The sequence below is a fragment of the Canis lupus genome, chromosome 6, assembly GCF_011100685.1.
Source record: "Canis lupus familiaris isolate Mischka breed German Shepherd chromosome 6, alternate assembly UU_Cfam_GSD_1.0, whole genome shotgun sequence".
NCBI classification, from domain to species: domain Eukaryota; kingdom Metazoa; phylum Chordata; class Mammalia; order Carnivora; family Canidae; genus Canis; species Canis lupus.
The window spans coordinates 55,860,716-55,878,239 of record NC_049227.1 but is presented as its reverse complement, the minus strand read 5'-3'; the positions used below and the strand labels follow the sequence as shown (position 1 = coordinate 55,878,239).

Genomic DNA, 17,524 nt, shown 5'->3' with positions numbered 1-17,524 from the left:
CACTAATTCTGAGAAAACGTACCCTAGCAGGGCTAATCAGAGAACTCCTGCTGAGACTGAAGGGCCCACTGAGCTCTGCCGGTGTGTGTGTGTGTGTGTGTGTGTGTGTGTGTGCGCGCGCACGCCTGCGTGTGTGCAATCACATCTCCAGCACTCAGACTTTGAATCTCCGCACTCTTGCCTAAAGGATGGCTATTAGGGTCCCTTCTGCAGGTCACATGGGGAGTTCAAATCCCTGAGCGGAGGCTGCTTTCCACAGCAGCACTAGCTGTCCCCGAGTCCCATTCCTGTCCTACTTCCACCTCTCTGTTTCATCCAAGTGTCTGTTTCTGTCCTTGGACACTACTCACAGATTCCTGAGTTTTTCAGGTTTTCCAGACAGCAGTGTCTCTTAAGAGCCTCCTACTCGCTGGTTAGGTCTCCCCCTGGCTAAGTGCCATCCTGTAGACTTCCTAGGCTCCTCTGTGGCCCCCCACCTCCCACTCCCTCTTCCTCCTCCCACCAGCGACACTGCACTTCTCTCTCTTTAGCACCTCCCCTCTTCCTTCGCGGGCTCCTCGCCCTCCCTGCCACTGTTCTCTTTCACACCCTTTTCCGGCTCTCTCCCCACTCTGCTGCCCGCATCATCTCCAGCCATCGCTGGCCTCCAGGGGCCCCGGGCAGGTGTCACAGCGAGATGAGGAGCCGCCCCCACTGAAGACAAGCTCTAAAGGGATTTTCCAATTCTAATAGCTACAATTCATGGCGAAGGCCACAGCAGGACAATATTCCTTAGGACTGGGTTGCTACCTTCTTCCCACTAATCTAAGAACCTGGGCTTCCTTAGAGCCTCCAGGGCTGGTCCTCTAATCATTTGATTTCTTAGTAAGACCCACAATGCCACGCTCGCTCTCTGAACCCTTGCAACACTGGTCTTCCTTCAGTTTCTCAAATGTGCTATATTTCCTCCTACCATAGGAACTTAGGTCATGCTGGTCCCTCTATCTGGAACATTCCACCTCTTTCCCCTCCTTTATCTATTAACTCCTTTTGTTACTTAACTGTTGCTATGTAACAAATTATTCCCAAACCTGCCAGCTTAAAATAACACAAATTTGCTATCTCATAGTTTCTTTGGGTCAGGAATCTGGGAGCAGCTTAGCAGGATGGTTCCGGGTCAGGGTCTCTCAAGAGGTTACATTCGAGCTGTTAGCCTGGGTTTCTGTCTCCTGGAGCCAGAGGATCCTCTTCCCAGCTCACTTACTTGGTGGTCTGTAGGCCTCAGTATCTCCTGGACTATTGGTGGAAACCTGAGTTCCTTGTCACATGGCCTTCACATGGGCTGCCTCATTATCCTTAGGGCCTGCAAGCTGGCTTCTCCCAGAATTAATTATCAGAAAGAGAGGGAAGGAGCCCCAAACATAAGCTGCAGTCTTTTGTAACCTGATCTCAGAAAGGATCCATCATCCCTTCTGGCGTACCTTACCGGTCAAGCAGGCAAACCTGGCGCAGTGTGAGAGAAGACCACACGTGGTGTGAATATCAGTGTGTGGGGGGCCTGGGGGCTACTGGGGAGGCTGACTTCATTATCACTTCCTTTCCCTTAACATATTTTTGTAGGATTTTTTTATTAAAGTTTGTCTCCCCTCTTTGACCATAAGCATCTTGAGAACTTTTGCTCATACATCAGTTAGCTTTTGCCATGAAACAAACTGATGAAGCACTCGGTGGCTTAAAAAAGCAGCCAATGTATTAGGTTCTCAGGTGTCTGGCATCAGGTATTGGGTTAGCCGGGGCTGATGGGCCTAGGATGGCCTCATTCATCTGCCTGGTGGGTGGCTGGCCACTTGGCTGGAACCATGAAAGTGAATGGGCCCTGTGTCTCTCATTATTCAGCAGGCTAGGCAGGGCATCTTTGCATGGCAGCGGTAGGAATTCAAGAGTAGGAATGAGGGGTGCAAGTCTTTGATTTGGACTTCTATCCCTTCCTATTGGCCAAGACAAGTCACAAGGCCAGGCCCATGTTCAAAAGGTGGAGAAACAGACACAAACTCTTAGGGGGAGGAGCTGCAAAGTCACACCACAAAGAGCCATGAAGAATGGGAAGGAGGAAATATAGCCATTTTTATAAATAGTTTATGACAGCACACCACAGTATCCCCAGAGCCTAGTGCAGTGCCTGGCACATTGAAGGTACTTGATAAAAACAGTATTTCTTAAATGAATGAGTTTGGATGTTTTATCTTTAGTTGTCTTTATTTTGCCTTTGGCTTGTCTCCCTCGCCATTGTGCAGCACCGTGAAGACAGGGCACCTATCTCATTCATGTTTGTGACCCCACAACACTGACGGGGCATTGGGCTTCAGTAGTGATGAATAAATGTAGTGCCAACTCCTTTCAAACTCTCCCTGCAGGGGGATCCCTGGGTGGCTCAGCGGTTTAGCGCCTGCCTTTGGCCCAGGGTGCAATCCTGGAATCCTGGAATCCTGAAATCCTGGGATTGAGCCCCGTGTCGGGCTCCCGGCATGGAGCCTGCTTCTCCCTCCTCTCTCTCTATGTCTATCATGAATAAATGGGTAAATAAATCTTTAAAAAAAAACAAACTCCCCCTGCACATCACCATCATTTTGCCTTCCCCAGAGCCTAAAGGTTTCCACAGGAGGTCTGTGCAGGCTTGGGTCCTGAATCTGTCATTTAGCAGCTGTGTGACTTTGGCAAATCCTTCACCCTGCCTCAGTTTCTTCTTCCACAAAATGTGGATGCCTTCCTCAGAACCACTGCGTGGTTCCAGTGCAATTGAAGGTGTGGGTGCTCAACACAGAGGCAGGTACTGCATAAATGTCACCCCCTTCCCTTTACCCTGATGCCCCACATCACCTCAACCCCAGGCCCCTCTGCCCTGGCCCTGTCTCTCTAGCCTGGCCCAGCAAGGCCACATCTGTTGCACATGCCCAGGTCCCTTGAGCACAATCACTGGCATCCATATATTAGCAACTCCTTGACCAGCAGTGCAATCCCTGCACCACAGATGGGCAGGACAACCATCTATCACAGGTGATTTTTGCCACCACCAGGCCAAGCTGCTTCTCATCCTGGAGCCAGAGGGTCTTCATCTTGTGCCCCTCAGGGGTCTGGAGCCCAGTTGCCTTCTGTTGCCCTGTCCTTCTGTTTGCCCTCCAGTCACCATAAAAGTGCTCACTGCTTAGGTTTGTTTAAAAATCCTCTACATAGGGACACCTGGGTGGCTCAGCGGTTGAGCATCTGCCTTCGGCTCAGGACATCATCCTGGAGTTCCAGGATCGAGTCCCATATCTGGCTCCCTGCATGGGGCCTACTTCTCCCTCTCTCTCTCTCTCTCTCTCTCTCTCTCTCTCTGTGTGTGTGTGTGTCTCATGAATAAATAAATAAAATCTTTAAAAAATAATCCTCTACATATTTCTTCTTCCCAGGTTGGCTGTCTTCTCATGTTCTCCCCTTTCTTTCTTTGCACCTTTTTCTCCCTTCTTACCCCCACCCTTTACATTTTTTACCTTTTTTCCATATGTTAGGCAGCATGCTTAGCACTTGACACTGTCTTGTTAATTCTTACATCAGACCTAATGGCATAAGAACTATTATGACACCACCATTTCCCGGACGAGGAGAGTGAGACTCAGAGAATTCACCTAACTCGCTCACAGCCACACACTTGGTAGGTAGTGGGGCCAGGATTAAAGCTGGGTTCTTGCCTCAAAGCTTATACCCCTGCCCTCACTTTATACTCTTATTGCCAGGCTGAGCATCCAAAGGCAACTTCCTGCTAGAACGTTCCTTCTCCTCTCTGTATGGCTGGTCTAGAAGTTCTCCAAAGTGACTTCCTTCCCCCTCAGCAGCTCACTTTCCTTTTTTCCTTAGGGCAAGCATGTTCTTGCCCTTTCTGTAATGATGGAAATGTCCTCTGCACTGTCCATCATGGTAGGTACTAGACACATGTGGCTTTCTGAGTACTTTTGATATGTGGTCAGGATGACTGACAAATTGCATTTTAAATTTCATCGAATTTTAATTAATTTAAATAGCTACACATGGCTATTGGGCAACACAACTCTATGGTCTCATCTTTGTGCAGTTTCTACTGGAGGGAGGATGGGAAGTGGAGGTGGGGAAGGGTACATGGGGAGAAAAGCAACTTGAGGAAGCTGCAGAGCTATTTTCTCATGAATATTTACCTAACACTAAGCTTCTCATAAGGAAAAATCATTTAATAATGTCCAGATTCCTGGTCCAAGATTCTTTCCTGGACCTTGGCCTCCTAATCACCAATTCCTGGTGAGGTCATCAAGAATGCCAGGCTTTGGAATTATGTTGAGGTTTTCCAGGGGGACAGCCTTCCTGAGCAACATGCAGACTAAAATGTACTCATTCCAGTGAGAAATCACTGAAGTAAGATTTCTTTCTTCAATGTATTGCTGCTAAAATCAGTATGACCTTTGGCTTACAATTTACAATCCCATAGAGCTTTCCACTCTATAGAATTTCTGGAAATGCAGATTTAAAAACTCATAAGCAATGGTCTCAGAAACCCAAAACGCCACTTTTTGTATTGAATCAAAACAGCTTCCAGGACTTGTACACACAGAGACCTCAGAAATGGTTGCTTGATGAATTTGATGATCATGAGGCTTCAATGATGAACAAATTTCTATTGGGAGAATCTGCCCAGCTTCTAGAAGCAAAAAATTCATTCTTTTATTCATTTATTCATCTAACTATCCTTCTATCCACCCACAAACATTTTCTGACTTACAGAAAGTTCTAAAATGCAGGTGGGGGTGGCACCTGGGTGGGTCAGTTGGTTGCGCATCTGGGTGTCTGAATCTTGGTCTCGGCTTGGGTCATGATCTCAAGGTTGTGGGATCAAACCTCGGGTCATGCTCAGTGCTCAGTGCAGAGTCAGCTATAGGGATTCTCTCTCTCTCCTCTTCCTCTACCCCCTGCTCATCCACTCTTGTGCATGTGCATACATGCATTCTCTCTCTCTCAAATAAGTGAAAATCTAAAAAGAAAAATAAAGTACAGGTGGGGAAGGGGGATAAAAAAAGAGAAAGACAAATAACTTACAGATTCAAATTCTTTTTAGTTTCAAAAATAAGTAGGTTTTATGCCAGTAACCCAAAGGACATATAGCATTGTGTTCCTGCTCTTAGTATCTCCTACCAGGTATCTTTTATCTATCTATCTATCTATCTATCTATCTATCTATCTATCTATCTATCATCTATCAAATACTGTCAAGTCCCTTTAATGAACAGATTGTCTATTTATTATCACAGAATTTTGGGGTTATAAAGCATTTTATTTTATTAACGATTTATTTATTTTTATTTATTTATGATAGACATAGAGAGAGAGAGGCAGAGACACAGGAGGAGGGAGAAGCAGGCTCCATGCCGGGAGCCCGACGCGGGACTCGATCCCGGGACTCCAAGATCGCACCCTGGGCCAAAGGCAGGCGCCAAACCGCTGAGCCAACCAGAGATCCCCTATAAAGCATTTTAATTGTAGTTTTATTATGAGACCTCAATAAACTGCAATTTATCTTTTCACATACCTGCTTTTCCCTCTAGAGTGGAAGCCCTCGAGGGCAAGGACATATTGACTGCAATATCCTCACTCCCTAGAGCACTGCCTGGCACATAGTGGGTGCTATTAAATGTTCCCTGAAGGAATATATAACCACAGAAATGTGATACTTGGTTAGATTCATGATCCACCCAACCAGCAGTCTGTCTCCAACGGGAGTCAAAAATCCCAAAGGAATCTGAAGCAACTGGTGCTGAGGTCAATCTCCCATGAATTCATGGACTCCCTCCCTACTTGATTATATGTTCAGTTTCTAGTGTCTTAAGGAATAAAAAATTCTCTAAGTGTACTAGTCACAAATAGGACCTTGTTTTTTCTTTTCTTTCTTTTTGTGCGTGTATCCTAAAACCTCATCTACTTCTAATAACACAATATTTGGTGAAGATTTCAAGATTATAATAGTCACATCCATGACTTTCATAGTTTTATGAACTTGTTTTTTTTCAGCTCAGGTCATGATCCCAGAGTCCTGGGATCCCTGCCCAGAGGGGTGTCTGCTTCTTCCTGTTCTTACCCCTGCTCATGCTTGCTCTCTCTCTAATAAATAAATAAAATCTTAAAAGAAAAAGGCCCACGGGATCCCTGGGTGGCGCAGCGGTTTGGTGCCTGCCTTTGGCCCAGGGCGCGATCCTGGAGACCCGGGATCGAATCCCACATCGGGCTCCCGGTGCATGGAGCCTGCTTCTCCCTCTGCCTGTGTCTCTGCCTCTCTCTCTCTGACTATCATAAATAAATAAAAATTTAAAAAAAAAAAAAAAAGAAAAAAAAAGAAAAAGGCCCTGTCTCCAAATATAGTCACATTCTGAGGTCCTGAGAATTAGAACATTGATACCTGAATTTGAGGGGAACACAGATCAGCTTATAACAGCAAACATAATGTTTGCTCTAGAAGTTGAGCAGGAGAGAGCATCAGGAAGGGAAGAACAAGAAGCCATTTCTGGTTTGTAGTTATATTCAGTCTTAACCCAATACAGAATTGCAGTGGCTGGCACATAGTAGGCATGCAATTAGTATTTGTTGAATGAGTGGTTAAATAAATAAATAAATAAATAAATAAATAAATAAATAAAAGAATAGGGGTGCCTGGGTGGCTCAGTCCATTAAGCAGCTGCCTTCGGCTCAGTTCATAATCCCAGGGTCCTGGGATCAGCCCTGGGTCAGGCTTCCTGCTCAGCGGAGAGCCTGCTTTTCCCTCTCCCTCTGCCCCTGCTCCCTGCTAGTGCTCTCTCTAGCTTGCTCTCTTTCTCTCAAGTAAATATATAAAATCTTAAAAAAAAAAAAAAAAAAGGAATATATATTCTATACAGTTTTTGTCACCGGACCTTATAAAAGGCACCCTGAGTCGATTATATAGAGATGATAAAAAGGCAGAATGGGTGGCTTTCGTATTAAAAAAAGGCTTTTTTCAAGAACACATTCTGGTCTTGAGTCAAAAAGGCAGACTGGGAATGGAGTCAAAATTAGATGTGATAGAAGTTCATAAAAGTATGAAGGGTACTGGGTGACTTAGTCAGTTAAGCATCTGCCTTTGGCTCAGGTCATGGTCTCAGGGTCCTGGGATTAGGCCCCATGGCAGGCTCTGCACTCCATGGGGAGTCTGCGTCTCCCTCTCCTTCTGTGATCTCTCTTCTGTCTCTCAAATAAATAAATAAAATCTTTAAAAAAAAAAAAAAAAAAAAAAGACCGCAGGGTCCTGAGATCAAATTCTGCATTAGGCTCCATGCTCAGTGGGGAGTCTGCTTGATATTCTCCTTCCTCCCTCCCCTCTGCCCCTCTGCCCCTTTACATGCTCTATCTCTCTAAAATACATTTTAAAATCTTTTTTTAAAAAGATCTTGTTTATTTATTAGATGGAGAGTGAGCACAAGCAGGGGTAAGGACAGAGGGAGAAGCAGACTCCCCACTGGGCAGGGAGCCCCATGCGGGACTCTATCCCAGGACCCTGGGATCATGACCTGAGCCAAAGGCAGATGCTTAACTGACTGGAGCCACCCAGGCGCCCCATGGAGATAAGGCCTTTAAAGATGTAATTAAGGTAAAATGAAGCCATACAAGTGAGCCTTCACCCAGTATGACTGGTGTCCTTGTAAGTGGGAAAAATAAAGATACAGACACAGGGAGAAGACAGCCACGTACAAACCAAGAAGAGAGACCTCAGACGAAACCAACCCTGCTGATGCTCTACTCTTGGATTCCCAGTCTCCAGAACCGTGAGAAAAGTTCATTTCCGTTGTTGAAGCCACCCAGTCTGAGGTACACTGTCAAGGCCGCCCTTGCAGACTAATACCTTTGTCAATTCATCACCCCTGTGTGTATCTCTCTTGACTTCTTTTCCTTTATTTTCTTTTCTCTTTGTTTTATTTTGAACTGTTGATGATCTCTCAGAGATAGCTTATCCTTTCACCTGTGTCTTCTTTTCTTGGCTAGGTTCTAAGTTCCTCAAGGGAAAAGGGAAGGAAACAAAGCACTATCTTTGGGATTTCCACGGACCCCGGTGCAACAGGGGGATCATTTTAAAGGTGAGGAAATGGAGGCTCTGGAGAGAAGCCAAGTTGCCCAAGATCTCCTCAGCTGGTGGGGGCTGGGGCCTGCTGTGTTCTCCAAACACCTGCTTGGTTTCAGAGCCAGCAGACCTGCCGCCTCACCAGTCCTCCCTGAGGGCCTGAGCTGGCTCACTGTGACTTAAATACCTCAGAGGGCTGAGGCCAGAGCTGGCCCACAGCAGACACTCAAAAACTATTACCCGGCTTGATTGATTTAAATAAATGCGATGGTTTGGTCCAATCAGGGCAATTAACTGGATTGTACTTCTCCCACATTGTGGACAGATGGAAGCTCTTTGGGAGACATTGAAAGACCTGGGGTGTCAGGAATCACTATCTCTTCCCCTCCCCAGCTAGCAGATAAAAGCTGCAGGCTCGGCCTTAGTGGTGCACTTTTAAAATTTCTGTCAGAACAAGGAGCAAAAAAAAAAAAAAAAAAAGAACAAGGAGCAAACATGAATGCATTTGGGTAGAGCTTGGTCAACTGACAATTATCTGTCCTGAGGAAGGAAAGATGGCATCCGCCAAGGATGTTGACGTCTGCCAACACTGCCCCGTTTCCTTTGGGCCCAGAATGTCAGCATCCTTCTGCAGCTGGACAACTGCTTTACTTTAAGCAGAAGTCTGCAGGCAGGGGGATGTAGAAAGAGCCCCCCCACCCCCTTTCAGGCTGCTGGAGGGGGAAGGGCCAGGAGTCAGACCCTACCCTGGCTTAAAACACTCTGGAAACAATAGCCATTTACATGCTCCTTTGGTAATGAAAATGGCTATAAAAATAGATTTGACCTTTTGTGGTTTTCTAATTTTGAAGTGTGTATATTACTTACTCAAAGATAAATGAGGAAAGGTTTTTTTAAAGTTCTACATAGTTTTACACCCAGAGCTTGAAACAATGTAGAACTAACTTAAGAGCACTGGTCTGGGGGGGGGGGTAGTCAGTGAAATGGTATTAGTTCACAGAGTAAGTTCAAATTTGTTAGGGTAGCCTGTGACACCAGGGGTGATCTAACTCCTGCCTACCCATCTTAGAGTAGGATCCCCCAGAGGCAGGCCCTTCCATAAGGGTGTGGGTTCAAGTATGCGATTGCTACAGGGAAGCCATCCCCAAAGCCTGGGAAGGTGGTGGGGGCATGAGAGACAAGGAAGGAAGGGGTGCTGATAAGGGGTGCATGAGGAGATGTTGACTGCTTGGGATACTATGGGTTCAATCCCCAGGGTCCCTCTGAGAGACTGGGTAGACACACCTTAGAATTCTATGACCAGGGCAAGGATCCTGGGAGATTTGTTCACCAGCTTCCTTTCTCACGGTTGTAGGTTGACCTGAGAGCGTTGCCTCTGTGGCCCTTCTCATCAGCCTCATTTAAGGGCTGAATACACTCTCAAGACCAAAGAACACCCAGGCAGGGAGGTGCAGGTGCTTGAGGTAGAAACTACAGAGGGTCTGGACAGATCATAAAAACGTCTGCCGTGCCTTGCAGCTCTTTCCATCAAGAGGTGGATTCTACTTCTCTACTCGAATTTAGATTTGCCTTTCGGCAAATAGCATACAAAGCTTGCAGAGTCGTGAGAACTCTTGGCCTAGGTCCCCAAAGACCTTACAGCATCTGCTCTACACAATTCGAACCGTGCTGCCACCGTGTGAATGAGACCACACTAGGTTGCTAAAGGCTGAGAGACCACAGGGAGCAGAGATGAATCACCTAGCTCAGCACTTTCGGGTCAACCAGCCCCCAGTCAACTTGCCAGCTCACTACGGACACATGCCCTATTGAGCCCAGCCCAGCCTAGCCCAGAAGGACCACTCACCCTAAGTTGCTGAGCTCACAACCATAAACTAAAGAGCTGTTGTTACTTTATACTGCTAAATTGGGGGCGGTCTGCTATGTAGCAACAGCTAATCAATACAGCATTTAAGGGAGATGACCAAAGCTGAGGGTACTCTGCACATAGGCCAAGGGGCACCAGTAGCTTCCACCACACTGCCTGTATTAATTCTCTATTACTGTGCAACAAGTCACAATAAAACATAGCAGCTTAGGGATCCCTGGGTGGCGCAGCGGTTTGGCGCCTGCCTTTGGCCCAGGGCGTGATCCTGGAGACCCGGGATCGAATCCCATGTCAGGCTCCCGGTGCATGGAGCCTGCTTCTCCCTCTGCCTGTGTCTCTGCCTCTCTCTCTCTCTCTCTCTCTCTCTGTATGACTATCATAAATAAATTAAAAAAAATTAAAAAAAAAACATAGCAGCTTAAAACAAACTTTTATTATTTTGTATGGTTTCTGAAGGTCACAGCTGGGAAGGGGCTCAGCTGGGTGGTTCTGGCTCAAGGTCTCCCATAAGGTTGGGGTCAAGATGTTGGCAGGGGCTGCAGACATGGGAAGGTTTGACTGGGGTGGGAAGGCTTGCTTCCAAGCTCACTCATGTGGCAGCTGGCAAACCTTTGGTTCTTTAATGGCTCTTGGCTGGAGGCTTCAGCTCTTCACCACGTGAGCCTCCGTAGGCCCACTTGCAGCAAGGCTGTATTCTATTGGTCCACACAGATCAACTGTGGAACAACAGAGGAGAGGGCTACCCAAGGGGAATACCAGGGGTGGGATCACTGGAGGCTGCCTCCCTCACTATCTTTTCTCTCTCATCTACCCACACCCTCTGCCATTCACTCCACCCTTCAAATGACTCATTCATTCCCCAAATACTAAATAATGATAACAGCTCTTCTTGTTTTGGTAAGCCCACTAGATACCAGGCACTGTGATAGTCAGCTTATGTATAAAAGCCACATCTTGGGGCACCTGGGTGGCTGTGTTTGAGCATCTGCATGAGCATCTGCCTTTGGCTCAGGTTGCGATCCCAGGGTCCCAAGATTGAGTTCCCACACTGAGCTCCTGCTTCTCCCTCTGCCTATGTCTCTGCCTCTCTCTCTCTCTCTCTCTCTCTCTCTCTCATGAATGAATAAATAAAATCTTAAAAAAAAAAAAAAAAGCTACATCTCTTTATCTGTGAGCCCTTGTCCCCCTGGGAGGAAAGATCTCCTGTGATACTGTGTTATAATAAGAAATATATACTTGGCCTTCATCCTTCATCCTGGTACAGAGCTTTTCGAACCTTTGGGATTTCTGAGTGGTGGGGTAAAAGGAGTGTCTTCTGTTATTCATTTTTTTTTTTTTAAGATTTTATTTATCTATTCATGAGAGACAGAGAAAGAGAGGCAGAGAAATAGAGACACAGGCAGAGGGAGAAGCAGGCTCCATGCAAGGAGCCCGATATGGGATTCGATCCCGGGACTCCAGGATTACGACCTGGGCCAAAGGCGGATGCTCAACCGCTGAGCCACCCGGGCGTCCCAGTCTTCTGTTATTCATAATGAACCCCCCTTCAACCATGCCTGCCTTCCCTGGAGGGCAGTGCCTTTAGGCCCCCGGTCCCCTCCCTCGGCCACAGTGCCTGATAGAGAACCAAAGTCACTAAGGGAGTCGCTCCTGCCACTCATAGGCAAAGATCATAAAACTTCTACCTGCCTTTGGTTGTTTCTGCTTTTGTTTTCCAATGAGAGGAACTCAGAATCACTTATATTAAAAGAAATGAACAACAGCAAGACAAGGTAGAAAGAGAACATTCTGAGGAACAAAAGAAACACACCCCTACTTGATGCCACATCACTGGTCCTGGGAGCCTTTTCTTACCTAGGAGAAGAAAAAAAATGAACCCAAGTGCTCTGTGCCTGCCCCTGGACTCTTGGGGTGCCTGCCCGCCCTGCCACATGCCTGCATCAGGGTGCTGAGCAGCTGCGAAGAGCCTGAGCCAACTCCATGGGCGCTGCTGGCGGAGGCCATGCTAAGCCGTGGTTAGCGTACACAGATAGCAGCCCCTGGCAGTAGCTGGACTGGCAGCTTGGGAAGCCTTAGAAGTTCAAAGATGCCTCAGGCTGGAAAAATTTCATAGGCATGTAGGTGGGGCAGGAAGGAAGGGTAGAGGAGGCTCCTCTGAAGTCAGTACAGTGGGGGCCAGCATGAGGGGAAGGGGGGTGGTTACTCAGTTCCGGCCATGCCCTTCAGACTGGAGCCCAGGGCCTTTGGCTCAGAATCCTAAAAGTCCCCTCCCCCGAGGAGCCCTCCTTGACTACACACAGGAAGCATTCCTCTATAAGGGCACACATGGCCTCCTATTGTGATTCTCCTTTTAACAGCACTGAGATTTGGGTAGAAATCTACAGCCCAGTGGGTCAGAGACCTTCAGAACAAAGTGGTCCCTCAGTAAGTGTTGATCTGAGGGTGATGGAGAATACCTAAGGCGAAGCTTCCCTATGTGCTCTGAGGAGGAGAAACCCCACTCACTGGGCCCGTTCTTCTGGTGGCCTCCACCGAGGAACTGAATGCATCTCTCCCCCAACAGCAGCTGTTCTTTCCGAACTTTTGAGTCCAGTGATCACTCAGCTTCTGAGAATGGAGCGTGGTAAAGCAGGGAGGGGGCCGTCCTTGGAACAAGGATTCCTTGGGTACCAGTACCGCCTCTACCACCTACCAGCTGTGTGGGTCTGAGCGTGTTAGAAGATAGCAAAAGGACCCACCACAAGGATTTATGGGGATGGAAGGAGTTCCTGCATAGGGGAGCACTTAGACCCGAGTCTGCCGGGTAACGAGCGCTCCGGATGTCAGCTCTTAGTATTTGTCCTGTTTTCCTTGGATCACAGAAGCAGAACTCTAAGCCCTTTCAGGGACTACCCCAAATGTGTGCGGGAACAGAGAACGCGCTGGGGACTGGCTGTGACTGCTGTTTCCGTGAGGGAGAGGACAGCCCTAGGCCAGTGTGTTGAAGGAAAAGCTCTCTAGTGGATGGGGGTACGGGGTGACCTTGGCTCCAAGGGCCTGATCCCATGGACTCATGAGCCACCCTAGTTTGGGACCCCAAATGAGGGCCAGCTTAGATCTCGGGCCTGCCTTTCTTTTTTCTGGCCTCCTGGCCTTTGCTGCTGTCCTCGGGGACAAGCTATTTTAGGTAGCAGTCAAAATAAAACTGAGATTAACCCAGAATTCTTGGCAGCCAAACAATACCATAATTATGTGCTTTTTAACTTCAGAAATCAGGCAGCTGAAGCCGACTCGCTGGGGTGTGTGGGGTGCTTTGAGGATAGGAAGCCTCCATCCTTTGCTGGGTTACCTTCACGCAGCCTCCGCCATGGGTGGCCACCGGAGAACCATTCGGCTCTCAGGGGGACACTATTTCTTTTCCAGGGAGTCATATTGTCTGAACAACAATACAACTTGCTTTCACACTAGACACTGGCAGATTGGAAGGGTGACTTACTACTTTCTATATCATAAATCCTACCACCACCACCCCCTCCCCAAGTTCGGGTCCCAGTGCCTGGTGACCAGGAGGGAACAGAGGAGGCCTGTGTTCCAGGGTTGGATTTTCAGGGCAGGAAATCACCCAGAGGAATGTGTCTGTGCTTTGATTGCCGACAAGGGGCGCAGACCCCCTAGTCTGGCAAATAGGCCTCTTCGTCTTTGCCAGGAGCCGAGGGGGAGGGGGAGAATTAGTCACACACGAGAGAGCGACAGGATTAGGCCCCTGAGAGTAAAATCCTTCACTCCAACCAGAAAGAGGGAAAGAATGGGGGATTCAAGAGGCTGGGGGGCGGGGTTTGAGATTATGTCAATAAAGGTCACTGCCCAAGGAACAAAGAGGCAGCCGCCATAGGAGGCTCTGGGCACATCTTTAAGCTCCCAGGCAAGATCTCAGGAGGCAGGGAAGAGAGAAACCAACAGACCCCAGGACCAGGGGCAGCCCCGACGTGTGACTGGAAAAACACAGTTTCCCACCGAACACTCACTTGGCCCTGGGAACAAGGGGCTTCTGGAAACATGATGCTCTCAGCAGAGTGCTAGATATTTGCCTGGAAAGTTGACCTTGCAGGGAGAATGGAAATAGAAAAACATAGCCCAGCTGCCCCATCAAGAGGGAGGTGAAGGGACACCTCAGGTGGTGACAGACCTTCTCCATTCCCGTAGGGGAAGGCCACTGGGCCCGGGCCCTCGGCATGGCCAGGAAGTGATGTGTGGGGTGGCCCCTGGTCCCTGCCCTGGGATCAGGAATGCATATGGCTCCACTGTTGTAGCTGAGACCTTTGTTCCTTTCAGGCCTTCGCGGGCCTTTCGTTAACCTCCTGCCCAGGGTCCCAGGGAGGAGCGCCTATCTTTAACAAAGGATGTGGATTTCCTGCTTGGTTTTAGTTTGTTTGAATTTTATTTTTGTCTCAAAAGCCTGAGACATCTTTCTCTGCCACACAAGCCAAAAGAAAACAAGCCTTGGGAGGTGGACTGTGGGGACTGGACATGCCCAGAGAAACAACCTGTCCCAGAGATAGAATCTCAATTTTGGACTGGGGGTAGGTAAAGGAAAATGAGGCCTACATGATAGCCAGTGAAGGAGGCTGGGAGTTTTAAACAGGTGGGACTGGAAGGCAGGCCCCCCGATTGCTCTTCCTGGTAAAGGCTGGTGGGTTTTCATGCTGGAAAGGCTGCCTTGCTCACATTTTTCATCCTGTGTGGTCTCTAATTGGAAAGGGAAGTTGCATTCCAGTGTGAAAAAGAAGCCACTTGGCTACCTCCCTCTAGGGACTTCACGGCAGGGCCTCTGTCCCTGCAGACCTAGAAAAAAGGGCCGGCTCTCTGTCCAGGGCAAAAGGGGCTTTGGGCAAACCAATTGGGTGGCAATAAAATGATTAACAAGGGCGAGAGATTGATCCCATTGGGGCTCGGACAGTGCTTGGGGATATCAGGCAAAGTGAGACATAAGAGAAGCCCTAGAAAGGAGAGTAGGGGGCCCCTTGAGTTAAGATGCCAGCTGCTGATGGCTGGGGGCCTACAGGAAAGAATTGTCATCCCAACGGTCTCATCGTAAGTGGTCTTCTGAGGTCTGTGTCCATTACTGGCCAATAGCACCTTCTAGGCTGCTTCCACTTGGCCAACACTAACTACAGGCCAATATACCTGCGGGAGACCTTGTTTGTTGGATTATTTAGAAACTCCCAGGAGATAGACCCCCATCCAACTTGTACCTGTAAGCAGAGCCTGCAGAATTCAGAGAGCTGCCTTCAATTCTTCCTTGTCCAAGAAGGAGCATCAAGCCATCACATTTCATGCTTCCTGCTGGCATGGTGAGGCTGCATCTACATAATTGGTTATCCAGTATGAGCAACCCCAAAGCCCCTCCTGCCCCCCAGCTCCAGTGGCAGAGGATGGACACTCTCCTCTGAAAAGTTTTTCCTAATGGATTTTTTGAGAGGTGGCCCCTATTCTGGGATGAGCTGTAGGAGAGGATGGCAGAAAAGAGATAGAAGGTCCCCTCTGCCTCACATACTCCACTGGAGTGTCTCTTCTACCCCTGACCTGCCTTCTGTACTGGAGGGTACCTCCTGCTGGGGCTGGAGGTGTTCTCAAGAATGTCTCCCCACATCCCACCTGCAAATATCTCTGAGAGGAGCAAGCCCTCCAAGCTGCTATTAGCCAATACCCCAGAAAGCAACATCCTGAAGGGCTCAAGGGAACTGACGAGCAAGGGAGACACTATGAGACCTACCTTGTTTAAATACCAGCCCCCAGCTTTCTATCCTACCACCCTCTTCTCCCCCCACATGACTCTTCCTCTCTATCCCATGACACTCATTGCCTCCTAGCAACACTACAACATATAGCTACCTGTTCATGCTTGCTATCTACGTCCCACCTGATGTAAGCTCCATGAGCGTAGAGACTTTAACCACACTTGTTCACCAATATTGGTGAATATTGTTCACCAATATGTTCCAAGTGCACAGAACATTTCCTGGCACCTGGTAGGTACTCAAAAAATACATATTGAGTAAATGGGCTGAATGTGGGATATGGTTGCATTATGGTATGTGAAATATTAGATGAAGCCTCCAAAAATAAGCATAAGTTGGGCCTGTGATGCTCTTAAAATGGCCCGGCCTGCCCTGTATTTCCTTTGTTGATGAAGCTGAGAATCTTCCCATGTGTTTACCAAACATTTGTGTGGGTTTTTTTTTTTTTTTTCTCTGTGTGTGAAATGCCTGTTTTGTCTCTTGCTCATTTAACCCCTTGGATTGTTTGTCTTTTTCTTTTAGACTTATAGGAATCCTTTATATATTCTGGAAACCAATCCTTTGTGATTATATGCATTTCTCCCAGTTTGGAGTTTGTCTTTTAATTTTCTTTATGGTGTAATAATTTTATTTTTTTAAAGATTTTATTTATTTATTCATGAGACACAGAGAGAGAAAGAGGCAGAGACACAGACAGAGGGAGAAGCAGACTCCCTCTGGGGAGCCTGATGTGGGACTCAATCCTAGAACCCCAGGATCACCCCTGGAGCCAAAGGCAGACTCTCAACCACTGAGCCATCCATGTGTCCCTATGGTATAATAATTTTAATGTAGTTTCATTCATTAATCTTTTCTTTTAGGATTAGTACTATGTCTTATTTAAGGATGCTTTCCCCCCCCCAGAACTCATAAATAGATTCTCCAGTATTTTTTCTAAAAGTTTTAAAGTTTTGCTTTTACATTTAATTCTTCAATCTGTTAAGAATTTATTTTGGGGGATGAGGCAAGTAGATAATTTGTATTTGTTTCTGTCTAGATTCAGAGTGATGCTATTAATCTGGGACCATTTAAGCCCCTTAAGAGTTTCTTGGGTTCAATGTGGCCATCTTACCTTGCTACTGGACCAAGGCTCCCATGCCCAGACTGGCTCCCATATTGACACTTATTCACAGGTCGACTTTTACTCCTGGATGCAATTTTGGATTCATCTTCCATATTCTGGGGAGAAAAGGTTGGAAGAGAACTTAGTCACCATACTTCCTGTAAGCCTAGCAATGTCTTCAAAATTATACTTCATTTAAGAATTCAGGATCTAGGGGCACCTGAGTGGCATGGTCGGCCAGGCATCCGACTCACAATTTTTTTTTTTAAGATTTTTATTTATTCATTTGAGAGAGAGAGAGAGAGCACACGAGTGGGGCCAGGAGGCAGAGAGAGAAGGAGAAGCAGACTCCCCGCTGAGCTGGGAGCCCCATGTGGGGCTCGATCCCAGGACCCGGAGACCACAACCTGAGCCAAAGGCAGATGTTCAACCATCTGAGCCACCCAGGTGCCCCTGACTCATGATTTTGACTCAAGTTATGATCTTAAGGGATGTGAGATCAAGCCTTGCATTGGCTCAGTGGGGAGGCAGCTAGAGATTTTCTCCCTCTGCTCTTCCCCCTTGCTCATGTGCTCTCTCTCTCCCTCAAATAAATAAATCTTAAAAAAAAAAAGAATTCAGAGTCTAAGAGTTTTATAATGGGACAGTATTTCAGCATATCTGTGGTCCACCAA

At 47.5% G+C, this 17,524-nt stretch overlaps 1 protein-coding gene and 1 long non-coding RNA gene across 2 annotated transcripts in view; one reads left to right on the top strand and one right to left on the bottom strand.

Moving 5' to 3' along the window:
- Positions 1–16,940, bottom strand: part of BCAR3 (BCAR3 adaptor protein, NSP family member) — a 156,222-nt gene extending 139,282 nt beyond the window's left edge. Inside the window, exon 1 of the mRNA XM_038541304.1 lies at positions 16,860–16,940. The gene's annotated coding sequence lies outside the window, so the exon portion shown is untranslated. The remainder of the gene's footprint in view (positions 1–16,859) is intronic.
- LOC111096393 lies at positions 3,645–6,088 on the top strand. Its single transcript, XR_005361240.1, has 3 exons — positions 3,645–3,670; positions 3,753–3,933; positions 5,357–6,088. It is a non-coding gene; the product is annotated as an uncharacterized LOC111096393 (long non-coding RNA).
- Positions 16,941–17,524: the final 584 nt, after the last annotated feature.